At 43.7% G+C, this 15420-nt stretch overlaps 1 long non-coding RNA gene across 1 annotated transcript in view; it reads left to right on the top strand.

Moving 5' to 3' along the window:
• The window catches only part of LOC148050176 (uncharacterized), a 53051-nt gene that overhangs the window by 4818 nt on the left and 32813 nt on the right, over positions 1-15420 (top strand). The window contains exon 2 of the long non-coding RNA XR_015701362.1: positions 14233-14303. This is a non-coding gene — a long non-coding RNA (uncharacterized LOC148050176). The remainder of the gene's footprint in view (positions 1-14232; positions 14304-15420) is intronic.

Genomic DNA, 15420 nt, shown 5'->3' with positions numbered 1-15420 from the left:
ACAATTTAGGAAAAGGAAAAACAAGAAATGGAAACTGTAGCTACTTAACTGAAAAGAAGGGTGAGGGGAAGCCCACAAATGGAGTAGTGAATTCCAGGAGTAGCATGTAAAAATGAAAGTGATCAAGTTACATTTAATATTATTATCAACTTTAATTCCTTCTAGTACGTGGATCATAGCAGATCTATGTCCTTTGACTCAGTGAATAAAGTACATGAACAAATATCAAACAAGCAGCCGAAAAATCTCATCTAATCTGGTAGCAGTCAATATCTGGCTAGATATCTACAACTAGATTGTTACTGGAATCTATTCATCCTAAGAAAGCAGCTAAACATTTTCTCTTTGATGTATTAAAAGTTTAAAATGAAGCCTGTCTAGAGAATCTGCAGCAAAATTGTGTAGCCCTAGCCACTTGAAAGTTGTTGGTTTTATTTTTTTATTTTTTTTAAAGATCGCTGTTGATAAATGTGTATCATTGACAGCTCTAATCCATGCTGAGGAACACAGACCTGGACAGAGGGTATTTTTATATTCAGTGTCCTTAGCAAAGCCAATATTAGTAAGAAGAGATCTTAAATATCATGTTTTAACTTCCAATAGTGTCACCTAAACCAGGACAGTCTGAAAGTATAGCTTCAGTATCTTTCACGTGCTGGTTGCATGAAGTGAGACTTGGAAACCTATTGGATGTCTGGGTGTTTCTATTTTATTCTAGTGTCATGTCCTGCCCCACCCCCCCAGCTGTATAATGCTGCTGTTTTCTGATGATTGACCTTCATTTTTATATACTAATACTGAACCTTCTGAAGTTTAAGTTGTCTTAACCTGAAATTATCACAAGATAGATATAGCCTTTTTTTTTCCCTCTGGCTGGCATTTTTTAACAACTCTCTTTAACACTGGGTCTATATTTCATGAGCAATAAAACCAAAAGAGCTAACAGAATATGGACACATTCCAAAGAATGTTCTGGCCTTCAAAATGTAAGCTCAGACTTCTATTAAACTCTTCTTCCAGTGGCTGAGCTTTCTGGTTTAAGTTGTACTAAATGTCAGTTATTCCACCAAAAAAAACCCAGTCTTGTTCCTGTGGTAGTATTTCCCATATATGGATTATTTTTGCCCAGAGTTTGGGGGAAAAACCTGTTATGACTAGAATCCTAAAGCTTCCATATATGGTATTAATTCTCCCTGCTAGCTTAAACATCATCAGCATCACCTAGTTCGTTATCAAAGGGATCTCTTAACAAACCAGTATTTAAGTGCTGTTGTCATTAAGTAATGCAGTTCTGGAGAAGTCTTATCTTCTCTACTCCATTACCTATCTGTAAGAAGAGACTTTTGCTATAAGTGTTAGACCTATTAAATAACTGTTGTAATAGATGAAAACTCCTTTGTGCTTTCATGTAGTAAACAAAACCACTAGCTGTAAAATCTCCTATAAATGAGGGGAATTTTCCAGTGTTATGGTGCCTTTAAAGCTGAGTACCCACAGTGGTGCCTTTTCACGTGTGATCTATTCTGTTATTGGAATCCATTAATCCAACTCACTAAAACAGGACATCGTTCATACAGTGACAGCAAAAAATCTTTAGAGTTTTTTGGATTCCACCTTGTGTTACTACTTACTCCAACCTTTGACAAACTGTAAAACTTAGCTGGTTTTAATTTTTCTGCATCAGAAATACAGTTAACTTTTTAAAATGTAACTCAACCAGTCATTCAAGTATCGAGATCTGTCTGTTTCTCTCCAAGTGACTTGGTGAGTCACTACTGGAGAATCACTAGCCAAAAAATAATGTATGTAAACAAGAGTTGTTAGTCCTTTAAATCTTGAGGTTGCTGTGGACACCAGGTGCCCACCAAAGCCGCTCTATCACTCCCCTCCTCAGCAGGATGAGGGGGGGAGAAAATAAGATGGAAAAAACTCGTGGGTCAAGATAAAGGCAGTTTAATAAAGCAAAAACAAAGGCCACGCGTGGAAGCAAAAGAAAACAAAAGATTTATTCTTTACTTCCCATCAGTAGGCGATGTCCAGCCAATTCCTAGAAATTAGGGCTTCAGTACGCGTAGCGGTTGCTCTGGAAGACAAATGTGATAATAATAAATGCCTCTCCCCTTCTCCTTTTTCTTAGCTTTTATTGCTGAACAGACATCTTATGGTATGGAATATCCCTTTGATCAGTTTGGATCAGCTGTGCTGGCTATGTTGTCTCCCAAGATCTTGCCTACCCCAGAGCCTACTGGTGAGGGGGGAATATTACAGAGACAGCCTTGATGCCGCACAAGCACTGTTCAGCAGTAGCCAAAACACTGGTGTGTTATCAACACCTTTCTAGCTACCAATACTAAAGCACAGCACTATGAGGGCTGCTATGGGGAAAATTAACTCCATCTCAGCTACACTCAATACAATCTCCACCCCTTATTCCGTACCATTTGCATCATGCTCAGGTCCCACATAATTTAATACACACACACACATATCTATCTACTGACCATCCCATTGTATTTAATTCTCATTACTGAAACCCCTTCTTACCAACACTGAAACTATATACTTAAACCATCTTTATACCCAACATACGGATTTATACATTCTCATTAACTACTATCCCCTATCCTTTAACAGATATTACTCCCCCATTCCATGGGCTTCCTCCACTCCTCTAGATGTTCATAAGAACAGGCTATGACTTGGGCCCCATCTGTCAAGATGGGCACTCAGGACAAGAAAAGCAGTATTTTCAGTTGTTGGGCACCAATACCAGCTTGGTTTGGGTTATCATTGCACCCATCTGGTTCCTTGTGAAACTCACTCTTCGTCAGTTCAGGTCATTGCTGCTGCATTACTTCCTACAGCATACAACTCACATCACAGATTATTTTTCCCTGAAGGTTAAATCTCCTTGAGGCACACACCATGTCTCCCCATCCTTCCGCGTTACCCACCAAGTGCGCCCAGGTCCTTGAGCGAATACAATCGCGTGAATGGGTTTGCCTTTTCCCATGGGAGGAGCAATCCACATTGCCTTCCCCAGACACTTCCCTATGTGCACTACGGCGACCTTATCTCCTCCCACAGTATGTAGGGGTTCTGACTGGGCAGGACCGGGACGGTTAGCAGATCCTCTGGTGTTAACCAGCCAAGTGGCTTCTGTTAAATTTGTATCCCAGTGCTTCCATGCTCCATTGCCCAACACTCTCAACACAGTCTTTAACAGTCCATTATATCTCTCAATCTTTCCAGAGGCTTGCGGGTGATACACCCACTCAATGCCATGTTTATTTGCCCAGGAGTTTGAGGTTATTTCGGAAATTGAGTCCCATTGTCTGATTCAATTATTTCTGGGGTACCATGTTGCCACAAAATTTGCCTTTCAAGGCCTAAGACGGTGTTTCAGGCAGTGGCATGGTTTACAGGGCATGTTTCTAGCCAACCAGTAGTTGCTTCCACTGTGGTGAGTATGTAGCGCTTGCCTTGGTGTGTTTGTGGCAGTGGTGCAATATAGTCAATTTGCCAGGCCTCACCATATTGAAAACCCAGCCACTGCCCATGTTGCATTTCTCCCTAGATGTCCCAATGTTTCGTGGGCCCATTGAGCTACAAATAGCTCACCCTTACACTCCCAGTCCAGGTCCACCTGAGCTACTTCAATTTTGACAGCCTTGTCTACCTGTTCATTGTTTTAATGTTCTTCAGTGGCATGGCTTTTGGGCATGTAAGCATCTACATGATGTACCTTTAGAGCCATGTTTTCTACTCAGGTGGTGATGTCCTGCCAATTGCTGCTCTTCCACTGCTGTAGCCACCCCCAGATGGCATTAGCCACCATCCAGAAGTCAGTACAGAGATAGAGTACCAGCCACTTTTCTTGTTCAGCAATCTCTAGGGCTAGTTGGATGGCTTTCACATCTGCAAACTGACTTGACTCACCTTCTCCTTCAGTGGCTTCAATGACTTGTCGTGTGGGACTCCACGCGGCAGCTTTCCACCTCTGATGGTTTCCTACCACATGACAGGATCCAACAGTAAACAAAGCATAATGCCTTTCATCTTCTGGTAACTCATTATATGGTGGCGCCTCTTGGGCATGAGCCACCTCCCCAGGCGATGCTCCAAAATCTCTGCCTTCTGGCCAGTGCATGATCTCTTTCAGGATGCCTGGGTGGTTGGGTTTCCCTAGTAGAGTTCATTGTGTGATCAATGCTACCCACTTACTCCACGTAGCACTGGTTGCATGATGCGTAGAGGGGATGTTTCCTTTGAACATGCAGTGTAGCATGGGCAATTGCAGTGCCAAGAGGAGATATGCTTCTCTACCAACAACTTCTGAAGTGGCTCAAACCCCCTCATATGCTGCTAGTATCTCTTCTTCAGTTGGGGTGTCGTAGGCTTCTGATCCTCAGTACCTCCAGCTCCAAAACCCTAATGGTCGACCTTGGGTTTCTCCTGATGTTTTCTACCAGAGGCTCCAGGTGAGACTGCTCCCCAGATGCAGTGTAGAGTACATTTTGCACAGCTGGTCCTGTCTGGACAGGCCCAAGAGCTACTGCATGAGCTATTTCCTCTTTTATATGCTCAAAGGCTTGTTATTGCTCAACGCCCCACTCAAAATAGTTCTTCTGGGTTACTCGATAGAGAGGGCTCACAAGCTGACTATAACCTAGAATATGCATTCTCCAGAATCCCACAAAGCCTAGGAAAGTTTGCGTTTCCTTCTTGTTAGCTGGCGGAGACATAGTTGCTATCTTGTTGACCACATCCATAGGCACATGACTGTGTCCATCCTGCCATCTTGTTCCCAAGAACTGAATCTCCTGTGCAGGTCCCTTGACCTTGCATTTTTTTTTTTTTTAGGGTGAAACCAGCTTTCAGAAGAATATGAATTACGCTTTTTCCCTTCTCAAACACTTTTTCTGTCTTGTTGCCCTGCACAAAGATGTTGTCAATATATTGCGGATGTTCAGGGGCATCACCCTTTTCCAGTGCAGTTTGGATTAGTCTATGACAAATGGTAGGGCTGTGCTTCTACCCCTGGGGCAGTCAGTTCCAGATGTATTGGATGCCCCTCCACGTGAAAGCAAACCGTGGCCTGCACTCTGCTGCCAAAGGAACTGGAAAAAAATGTGCCGTCAATTGTAGCATACCACTTGGCTGCCCTTGACTCCAGTTCACATTGGAGCTCTAACATATCTGGTACAGCAGCACTCAGTGGTGGCATCATTTTGTTCAGGCCACAATAGTCTACTGTTAACCTCCACCCTCCGTCAGACTTTTGCACTGGCCATATGGGACTATTAAAAGGTGAGTGAGTCTTGCTGATTGCTCCTTGGCTCTCCAGTTGATGAATCAGCTCACGGGTGAGGGCCAGGGAGTCTTGGTTTGTGCGATACTGCTGCCGGTGCACTGTCCTGGTAGCAATTGGCACCTGCTGTTTTTCAACTCGTAGCAATCCCACAATGAAGGGATCTTCCAAGAGGCCAAGCTGGGTAGATAGCTGTTTGATCTTGTGTTTGCAGTGGCTACACCAAAAGCCCTTTTGGGTCCTTGAAGTACCCTCTCCTGAGGTAGTCTATGCCAAGGATACAAGGGGCCTCTGGGCCAGTCACAATGGAGTGCTTTTCCTCCTTGTCCCCTGTTAAGCTCACCTCAGCCTCCAATACAGACAATTCTTGGCATCCCCCTGTCACTCCAGAGATCCAGATGGATTCTGTGCCCTGATGGCACCAGCGTATACTGTGCACTAGTATCTACCAAAGCCTTACACTTCTGTGGGTCTGATGTGCCAGGCCATTGAATTCACACAGTTCAGTATAGCTGGTCATCTCTTTCTTCCTCCTGGCTGAAGGCAGCGACCCTCTATTCCTGTTCCTGGTCAGAGTATTCACTGTCTGACCCTTTCAGTGCCAGACCAGAAGTCCCCTCACCAGGATCAACGGAGGTGATCTCAGTTCTTCGATGTCTGGGAGATTGCTGATTGCCTTCTTGTCAACTAAGCTAACAGCCGCCTTGGGTGGCCACTTCTTAACAGCTGTCTTCCCTCTCAGTTTGTGTACATGGGCTTCCAGCTTAAAGGTGGATTCACCATCCCACTTCTTCATGTCCTCACCCTGGTCATGCAAGAGGAACCAGAGCATGCCACACAGCATATGCCTGGGGCTCCCTTTCCCTCTGACTGGTGCAGGAGGGGACTGATTTCTTGGGGTGCCCCTGACAGCTGAGGCATTGGCCCATAGGGATGAGGAGGTACAGAGATTTTTCTCAAAATTTTGGAGCCCAGAAGACACTCTCTCCACAGTTGATGTATCCATATCCAGGCAATACATCGCTGCCAAGCTGCTAGCATATGACACTGGGGTGCTTTGAATCACCTTCCCCCACGTGGCCTGTGTGCACAGGACATGCTCTGGATCTTTGGAGACCTCATCATTGTCTAGATTACTGTAGATGACTTGCAGCTCCGCTAATTATTTCAGGTACTGGATGCCTTAGTCTGCTTTCCTGGGGAGTTCACGAGATCCTCCTTGAATGGATATCTTGCCCTCACACTTGAGAGGAGCCGTCTCCAGAGACTGCAAATTGCTGCCTCTTTTCCAATTCCTCTCTCAGTTCCCCAGTTTCTAGCAAGGGATCCCAGCTGTTGGGCTTCCTTACCTTCCAGTTGCTGACTGTTGGCCCTGTTATCCCAGCATCAGAGCAGCCAGGTAGCAATCTGCTCACCTGGCTGGCGGCTGTAATCTTTCTGCATGTCTCCAAGTTCTGGTGAGGTCAGGGACGGGGTAGTTTCCACTTCCTGTCTGAATTCTCTCAATCCTTCCTCCAATTTCTTTGTTGAAAGACCGGCTTCTTAATCAAACCTTTCCTCTTCTTCCTCCTCCCTTACTAATTGATGATATGGACCCCTTGTTTTCCTTGTCCACTGTTTCTTTTTCACTACTGGGGCAATTACTGTAGTTGTTGTTTGGGTCCCTGCCTCAACCACAGTCCTCTGAGAGTACTGAGCTGTGCCTTGATAGGCACAGGCCAGGCCCCAGTACAGTGCTAGAAGCTGCTGGTTTTCATTGAGGTAGGCAAGGTGCCTTTTTATCAGGTGGCATGTTAATTTGCCACAGTTGCTTGCCTGTTTAGGTGTAAAGTCCCAGGTTATGGGAGGTGATATCCATCCCAGCAACCTGCCCAAATCCTTCCACACACCCTGCCATGCAGGGACCGGCCACCTCAGGGCACGTTTCAATATCGCCTCACCCAAAAGTTGTCTTCTCTTACACCAGGATGACACCAGATTCCACAAACCCCATACCATGCAGTCAGTGTTAATTATTTTGTATTAAATATCTCATGTAAGAGTGAACAAGGATCTTGGGAACCTACATAACAAAACCATCCACATCAATCCCAGGTAGGAAGAGGGAGATGTATTCCCTCATCCTCTCCACAGGATAGCTCCCCCAGCACAGCAAGGCCATCAATGCCAGGGCAAAGCACACAGCCATTATTTGTATTAACATGTTCCCAAGCTCAGCAAAATAAAGAGATACAGTGCAGCCAACAAACTCTGTAACCTGCACAGGAGCCTGCCACTTAATAACTACTATAGCTATAGCACACTTAATACAAAACTGCCGTTGTCTCGAGCCCCGCGTTGGGCACCAAAAAGGACTGTGGTGGGTTGACCTTGGCTGGACACCAGGTGCCCACCAAAGCTGCTCTGTCACTCCCCTCCTCAGTGGGATGAGGGGGCGGAGAAAATAAGATGGAAAAAACTTGTGGGTCAAGATAAAGGCAGTTTAATAAAAGCAAAAGCTGCGTGCAGAAGCAAGGGAAAACAGAAGATTTATTCTGTACTTCCCATCAGCAGGCAATGTGCAGCCACTTCCTGGGAAATAGGGCTTCAGTACATGTAGCAGTTGCTCTGGAAGACAACCCCTTCCTCCTCCTCCTTTCTCTTAGCTTTTATTGCTGAACAGACATCTTATGGCATGGAATATCCCTTTGAACAGTTTGGATTGGCTGTCCTGGCTATCTCCCCTCCCAAGACCTTGCCCACCTCCAGCTTACTGGTGAGGGGGGAATGTTGGAGAGACAGCCCTAATGCTGCATAAGCACTGCTCAGCAGTAGCCAAAACACTGGTGTGTTACCAACACCTTTCTAGCTACCAATACAAAGCACAGCACTATGAGGGCTGCTGTGGGGAAAACTAACTCCATTTCAGCCACACCCAATACAGTTACGTACCCCAATACTATTTACTATTTGCTATGCAGTTTAATGGTTTCCAACAGAAAGAACTGAATTTGGATAAAGAAAGCTTCATTGTCTGGTAGAGAATAAGTTAACCACTTGTGAAGCCTGATGAACCCATCTATGAATAACTTCTCTGAATAACTTCTCTGAATTCTGAGGAAATGTTAGTTGTGGAATAAACTTACTGTTTTACAACAAAAGTCATTTAGCTTCAAGAAAGATGGATTTCTCAAGTTCAGATTCACATCCTTCAAGATGTTCTCTCTTTTCTCTAGCTCTTAGTGTAGATATTGAAGATTCCAATGTTGCTATTCTTCAAAAGAAGGAAAAATCTTAGAACTTCCCTTGCCCCAGAGTTAGTGTCTGGTCAGGATAAGCACAAACTAGTTCATGATCATACTTATATTGCAATTCATAATAGGAAATGTCTTCCTAATATTTTGCTAGGATCTATTTAAAAAAAAAAAAAAAGAAAAGACCACGGAGTAGTGTTTTTAACATTTTATAAAACAGATTGAACCCTTTAAGGTCAAAGAAAATCAGACGAACACTGTGAATCATCTTCCCCCCCCCACCCCCCAAAAGCTACTGAAGTGCTGATCAATATGAAATTTCTTTGGGGATTTACCAAAATGAACTTGAATTTCAACCCAAGTGAACTTTTGATGCTTTTAAGCTATAAGAAAGACTTCATCACAAAAATGCACAAATTTAGAAATCCTAGGGGATGTGAGGACTTACTGTCTCCTTGTACTGTTAATAAAAGTAAACTCCATTACTGAAAGGTTCAGTTTCAGCTCACTTAGGTATGTTAATGTACAAAACTTTTTTTTTGTCTCTAATTTGGAATATATATTGAACTATCAGTCTCCTTAAACATCTGGTAACCTTACTGTAGTAATGTGATGAGTTCCTTCATACTTTAGCAATAACATATTGAATGTCTAAAGTCTTCCCTTTTTTTATATCTATCTATCTATCTATATCTGACTTAAACAACCTCCAACCTTTCTCCAGGCAGTTTTAATGTTGCTTGTTGAATTAAACAGCTGGCTAAGATGAATTGGTGGAGCACAAGGTCCTTTAAAAGCTAGAGAGCCTGGCGCCCTGCAAGTAAACAGTTCAGAAGCAGCTTATCCAAGAAGCCTGATTCCTGTCCATCATTCTTGCTTGGTGTCTATAAAGGAAAGGCTGGGAAGGCTACATCAAGAATTGCCCATGGTATATGTTTAGAGCAGGTTATGTCCCTACTATACACCCCGCTCCCATTGTCCCCCCTCCGGATGTGGTGGACTTTTATTTATATGAGAAATGCCACAAGATCTTTATGGAAACTAATGCAACTAGGATTTTTCCCCACCTGCAAACGTACAATTCTCTTCAGAAATGAATGTGCGTTAACATTCAGGCAAATCTTCCTCTTTCTTCAGCCAACTCGCTATTTCTTCCTTAAAACAGGGAAAGAACCCCTCCCTCCTTCCTTTTCTCAGCTATCTCTTCTTTCATGGATACTTACTATTTGTCAAAAGAAAGATGCTTAAAATAAGGGCATAAATATTTTGCGAGTAGACAGAAACTCACCCTAACCTTCTTCATTCAAGTAGCCAGTGTGACCATTAAGTATAATGGAGAACCTGGACTTTATCCATCTGTTCCCCTCTCCTTCCTTCCCCCCATCTGAACATCATCTTCATGCTCTCTCCCTTGCTGGCGCGTAGCGGCTCGGAGCCCTGCAGCAGCGCCCTTTGCCGCTGGCGGGTCTGCATCTGGCACAAGCGTCTTCTGGGCAAGAAAGCTGGCTGAGCTTGTTATATTGTATTGCTGCACCTTTTTTATTTTTTCCTCGCGAAAAACGTGATCAGCTTTGTGCGACTTGGATGCATAGAGCCTAATTATGTGTGCTCGTATGAGCGGCCGTTTGCTCCGCGCTGACCCCGCGGTCCCCTCTGCCGCTCCGGGCTGCGCTGAGGGCGAAGACGCTGCTGCCAGCTATTAGCTAGGATGAGTGGGATAAGGAGCAGCCAACTTCTGAGAAGTGTCATTAATTAACGCTTAGGAAGAGTTGTTTAAAATGAAGCGTGTTGGTGGGTTGTTTTGTTCTTGTTTTCCTTTTTTTCTCCTCCAGTCCTCCTCCCTGTGCTCAGCTCTATCGCTGTCATGAGCCCTCCGGCCGCCTCTCAGCGCTCCTCCAAGCGCTCCCCTGCCGCCCCAAGGCGAGGGTGCCGCCGCTCTCCCCTTGCCCCAGCTCTCTCCCTCTCCCCCTTACCCGCCCGCCCCCTGCCGCCGCGGGCCTCATTCACTCACCGGCAAAGCGAGGAGGAGAGCGGGGACCGGCCGGCGGGAGCTCCGGCAGGCGCAGGAAGGACGGGCGGAGCGGGGCTCCTCGCCGCTCCCCTTCTCGTTCCCCTGTAGGCATCCGTGTCCCTTGGCTGGGCAGAGCCGGGGGTGGGGTGGGGTGCGATGCCCTGCCCCGCCCCGCCCCGCCCCGCCGGTGCGGAGCTGGCAGCTGCTCCTGCCCGCTGCAGAGCAAGTTTCGCCCTTCTCCGGGGCTCGGCTCGGCTCGGCTCTGCCCTGCCTGTCGCCGCTCTCCGGGCTGAAGGGCCGGGATCCGGCGGTGCTGCTCCGCTCGCTACGGCTTTTCCTTCCTCGGGTCAAGTGCTGCCTGAGTACGCTGGCGCCCCGTCTCGAGCCGAGAAATCTCCCGCGGCGAGCGGCCCCGGAGGCGGGTCCGCCGGGCCGGGGAGGAGGCGGCGAGGGGCCGCGGCCGGGAGCTCCGCCGTGGAGGGGCCGCGGCAGCGGCCGGCCCTCGAACGTGGCTCATGTGTTGGCCGGGGACGGCTCTGCTCGCTGGTTTGAACCCCAGTGTGCTGAAAACCTGTGGAAATAGAGATTACTTGCGTCTGCAGCGGGGAAGCTGCCCTGAGGGGTGAAGGGATTAATTTATCTGGGGTAACGCCAGGAGTCTGCGGAGGATCAGAAATCAAATCCTGGTTTGCGGTCAACCCAGCGCTTCATCTATAGCAGGGCCATTGCTCTTGCTCCATGAACGATCGTATGTTCTTAAGTAGCTTGGTATGTGGCAGTTTCTTTTACTGGAGCTGTCTTAGAAAACTAGTTTAAGACTTGGAAAATCTCAAATGTAGAACACATTACTGCATATCTTAGCTAAACTGATTTTTTTCTTTTTTTTTGGTGACTTCCATATGTCCAGTACATCTGCTCTGTATTAAACATACACACGGGAGTTGTGGTTTTTTTTTTTTGCAGAGGAAAACCACTAACTTACCAATTTTGTTTCCTTTCTTTAAAATCCTGCTTATTTTCCCCTCACTTTTTAAAATGTTTAGAAATGTGTTGCACGAAACTCTATGTGGATTCAAAAGGAATATTTTGTTGTATGTTATGTAAGTCATAGAGAATTTGTGCAATGATGTTTATGGAAACAGCATTGTTAGGCACTTAGTAACTCTATTGTCCGTAAAACATGGTAAACTTTGCACAATTCCCCCCCACCATGGGCTAATAGGAAAATAGAAGGAAATGCCCATGTTCTTGCACTCAGTCTAGGAGAATAATATCCTTTGCCAAAAAGTGCACCTCTATCAGGGAAGAAGTGTTATAGTCATAAACTACTTTCTTGATGCTACTAAGGGAATCTTTTTGCTCTGGAATAAAGTGTTAACTGTGCCATTACAATTATGATAAAACCAATTTCTTAACAAATGTATGCTTGGGTCTTGTTTAAATCACCCTCTCATGTAGACATTTGGTCCTGCAGGACATCAGAGCAATCCTGTGCAAGAACCTTTTCTTTTTTGGTGTTGGGCAGAACCTGAATTGTGCTGAGAGGCTTTACACTAGAGAATGGTTCTGCAGGAGACAAAGACCCTTTCATGTTCATGCCTGTTACACAGTTACTTGAAAAACAACTTCTGGGCTACCAGCTTATGCTTATCCATTACCTGCTCAATAATATTTAGCTTCACTTCTGCAGCAGTTTCATGCTCAGTCTCCATTGCTGTTGTTTTGACCTATGTGTTATGTGCAAATAGGCACCTTTGGAATAACATCGAAAGTCAGTAATGTTTATAACTTTTCATATAACACGAAGTTGCAACTGCTCTGGGTGCTTATTCTTCTTTGGACCTCTTCCATAGATGGACTGGAAGCCTTAAACAAGTACTGCAGCGTTGCTGTGTGATGTTCCTATTGCCCAGCAAACATGTTTGTTCCAAACAGTATTTAAGTAACCTCCTTTAGAATGTCAGGGGCTTTGTCCTGTTGAAGGTAGAATGTGGCATTTCCACTTAGATAGAAAGGACCTGAATAAATTATCCTTTGCTATGCATGGTGCTGCAGGTGAAAACTGAGACTAGGATGCTGTTGGGCTGTATACCATGACTGAAAGAGCTAGAATTCTCATTAAAAGGAGTTCGGGGGATGAGCCTCTGTTGTGTCATGCTATATATCTCTGTATTTGTTTTGAAATTATAATTCTTGTATTGCGAGGCAGAGGAAGTTACAAAAGGTAACGTAACATATGTCTACTGACAAGTTCACAGGCATAGAGGCTTATTTAAAAGAAGAATTTAATAAAGTACTCGTACAAAACTTGGCAGGCTTTTCAAGCCTCCTGTTAGTATAAACTTCCAACTTGGATTACATTTGTCAAAGAATCATTAAACTTAGCCTTTCAAACAAACTTTGATAGAATTTCAAACAAATCAAATGGATTATGGTTTGTGATATGGAGTGTTACTAATTTACACCGCCATTCGTTTTAACTCAGGAAAACTGAGCAACAGGCTAATAACAGTACAAGTGTCTGACAATGTTTGTTTTTAATTATATTTAAAGCTACCCATTAAATGGCCACATGACCACTATTCTTGTTTTTAATTCTGCAAATTATTAGACTTCAGAGTACTGCAAGCAATTGGAAATTACATTTTTTAATGTAACTTACAACAGGTTCTGGTTTCAGCAGGGATAGAGTTAATTTTCTTCCTAGTAGCTGGTATAGTGCTGTGTTTTGGATTTAGTATGAGAATAATGTTGATAACACTGGTGTTTTAGTTGTTGCTAAGTAGTGTTTACACTAGCCAAGGACTTTTCAACTTCCCCCGCCCTGCCAGTGAGAAGCTGGGAGGGGGCACAGCCGGAACAGCTGACCCACAGTGGCCAAAGGGCTATTCCATACCATACGATGTCATGCTCAGTATATAAACTGGGGGAGTTGGCCGAGGGGCAGTGATCACTGCTCAGGGACGAGCTGGACATCAGTCAGTGGGTGGTGAGCAATTGTATAGTGTATCACTTGCTTTGTATATTATTATTGTATTATTATTTTATTATCATTATTATTACTACTACTATTACTACTATTCTATTTTATTTTACTTCAATTATTAAACTGTTCTTATCTCAACCCACGAGTTTTTTCACTTTAACCTTCCAATTCTCTCCCCCCATCTCACTGGGGCTGGGGGGGAGGGAGTGAGTGGCTGTGTGGTGCTTAGTTGCTGACTGGGGTTAAACCATGACAAGCGTTATCATAAATAGTTACCAAGTAAACTAATCTGCCTGTATATATCAGTAAATCTTTGCAAATTCTTGTTGGTGTCCGTTATGTCAAAAGTAGTAGTATGTGATAGATGGCTAAAACTTGTGCTGGGGTTGTTTGATAGCTGTTATTCTGTATTTTCTTACAATTTTTCTTCCATTGATTCTTTTGGCCGCAAGCAGTCTTCACCTATCAACGACTATTTGAAATTATTGTAAGCTTTATGATTTTAGTGATATGACATGACTCTTGCTATTTCCAGTGCACATAGACTATTAAGATGCTTATATTCTGCATAACTTGACATTTTGGAAGATCACTTAATGTCATTAAAGTAACTTAATTATTTTCTTGATTGAAAAGTAGCCTATTGAAAGGTGAGCTGCAAAATACTGAAAGCTTATTTTAATTGTCCTAGGTATCCAAGGGCAGAAGTGAATGCTGAGAACTGTATAGATTAAGGTTCCACTTGCCATGATTATTTGCAAGGTGAGTAAAATTAGAAGCCTTTTTTTTTTTTTTTTTTTTAATACAACTTGGCTCTTCAAAGTTTGGTTCGAAATATCTTCAGATTTAATATTCAACATGAAAATACAATGAATCCTGTTTCTTTTTACAGATAAATATAGATTTCACTTTACCCTTCTTTTAAATGTACCCATTTGAGTGCTCTGTATGAGTTATAAGGATTTAACCTATTTAGCTTATGGTTTCAATGTAACTTAACTTGATATCCGTGGCATGAGCTTATAGATTGTTGACATGCATACTCCTGTTTCCAGGGGAAATAAGAAACCTTACTTAGAAGAGTGTTAAGGAAAGTATAAACAGCCTAGAGAGACATTCTTCACACTAAGACTTAACTGTTCTTAAATAATTATCTGTTTTTCTTATAACGTCACTGATACTGAAGTTTAATGTAGCAACTGTCTTGCGTAAGCCTCCTTTGCCATTTCATCCGTGTCTCTCTTATATGTCTACGGTTACCACCTGGGCAAGAGGTAGAGAGAATAGCTTTCATCTAGATACATGCTATTATCTAGATAATGCTGATGCTTAGACCAGCCCAAACTAGACACTTCTGAACATGTTCTGCAGTCTTTCCCTCAGTGAGGATGCTAATTTGAATCTCTTTTCTACCCAGACCCTACACTTCACTTGTAAGTAAGAGCTCAATATCTGTGAATTTTCATCTCTGACTGAAGTTAATAAACAAGTTCAAATTTATTAGAGAGGAACAGGCAGACATTGCAGCTGTATGAAAGTGCAGGCACAAACAAGGGACAACTCAAACTGCGGCTTCTATAGATCTTAAAAAATGGCATTAAGTGCTAAGTAGGTAAATTAAACCAGTCCTTGCTCTTATAATTCCAGAAATACTTGGCTTCTGAATGTGCTCACCTCCAGGTTTGGTGCTTTAGCTCTTAATCTGCTTCTCAGGGAAATTCAGGACTCTCTTATTTTTCCACTGGCTTTATATATGCAAAGTATATCTATATTTCATGCTTTTGGGAATCTGTGACCAAGAGTAGTGTCTGAATTGCCTTTCTTACAGCCAAAATATCTTCTGCTGCTTGTATTTAAAACTCATCTGGAAAAAAAAAAA

The sequence above is a fragment of the Nipponia nippon genome, unplaced genomic scaffold (genome assembly GCF_047370975.1).
Source record: "Nipponia nippon isolate SJK-2023a ecotype South Korea unplaced genomic scaffold, ASM4737097v1 scaffold_9, whole genome shotgun sequence".
Taxonomy (NCBI): Eukaryota; Metazoa; Chordata; class Aves; order Pelecaniformes; family Threskiornithidae; genus Nipponia; species Nipponia nippon.
The sequence above is the reverse complement of the archived record's forward strand: the minus strand, read 5'-3'. Positions and strand labels throughout refer to the sequence as shown.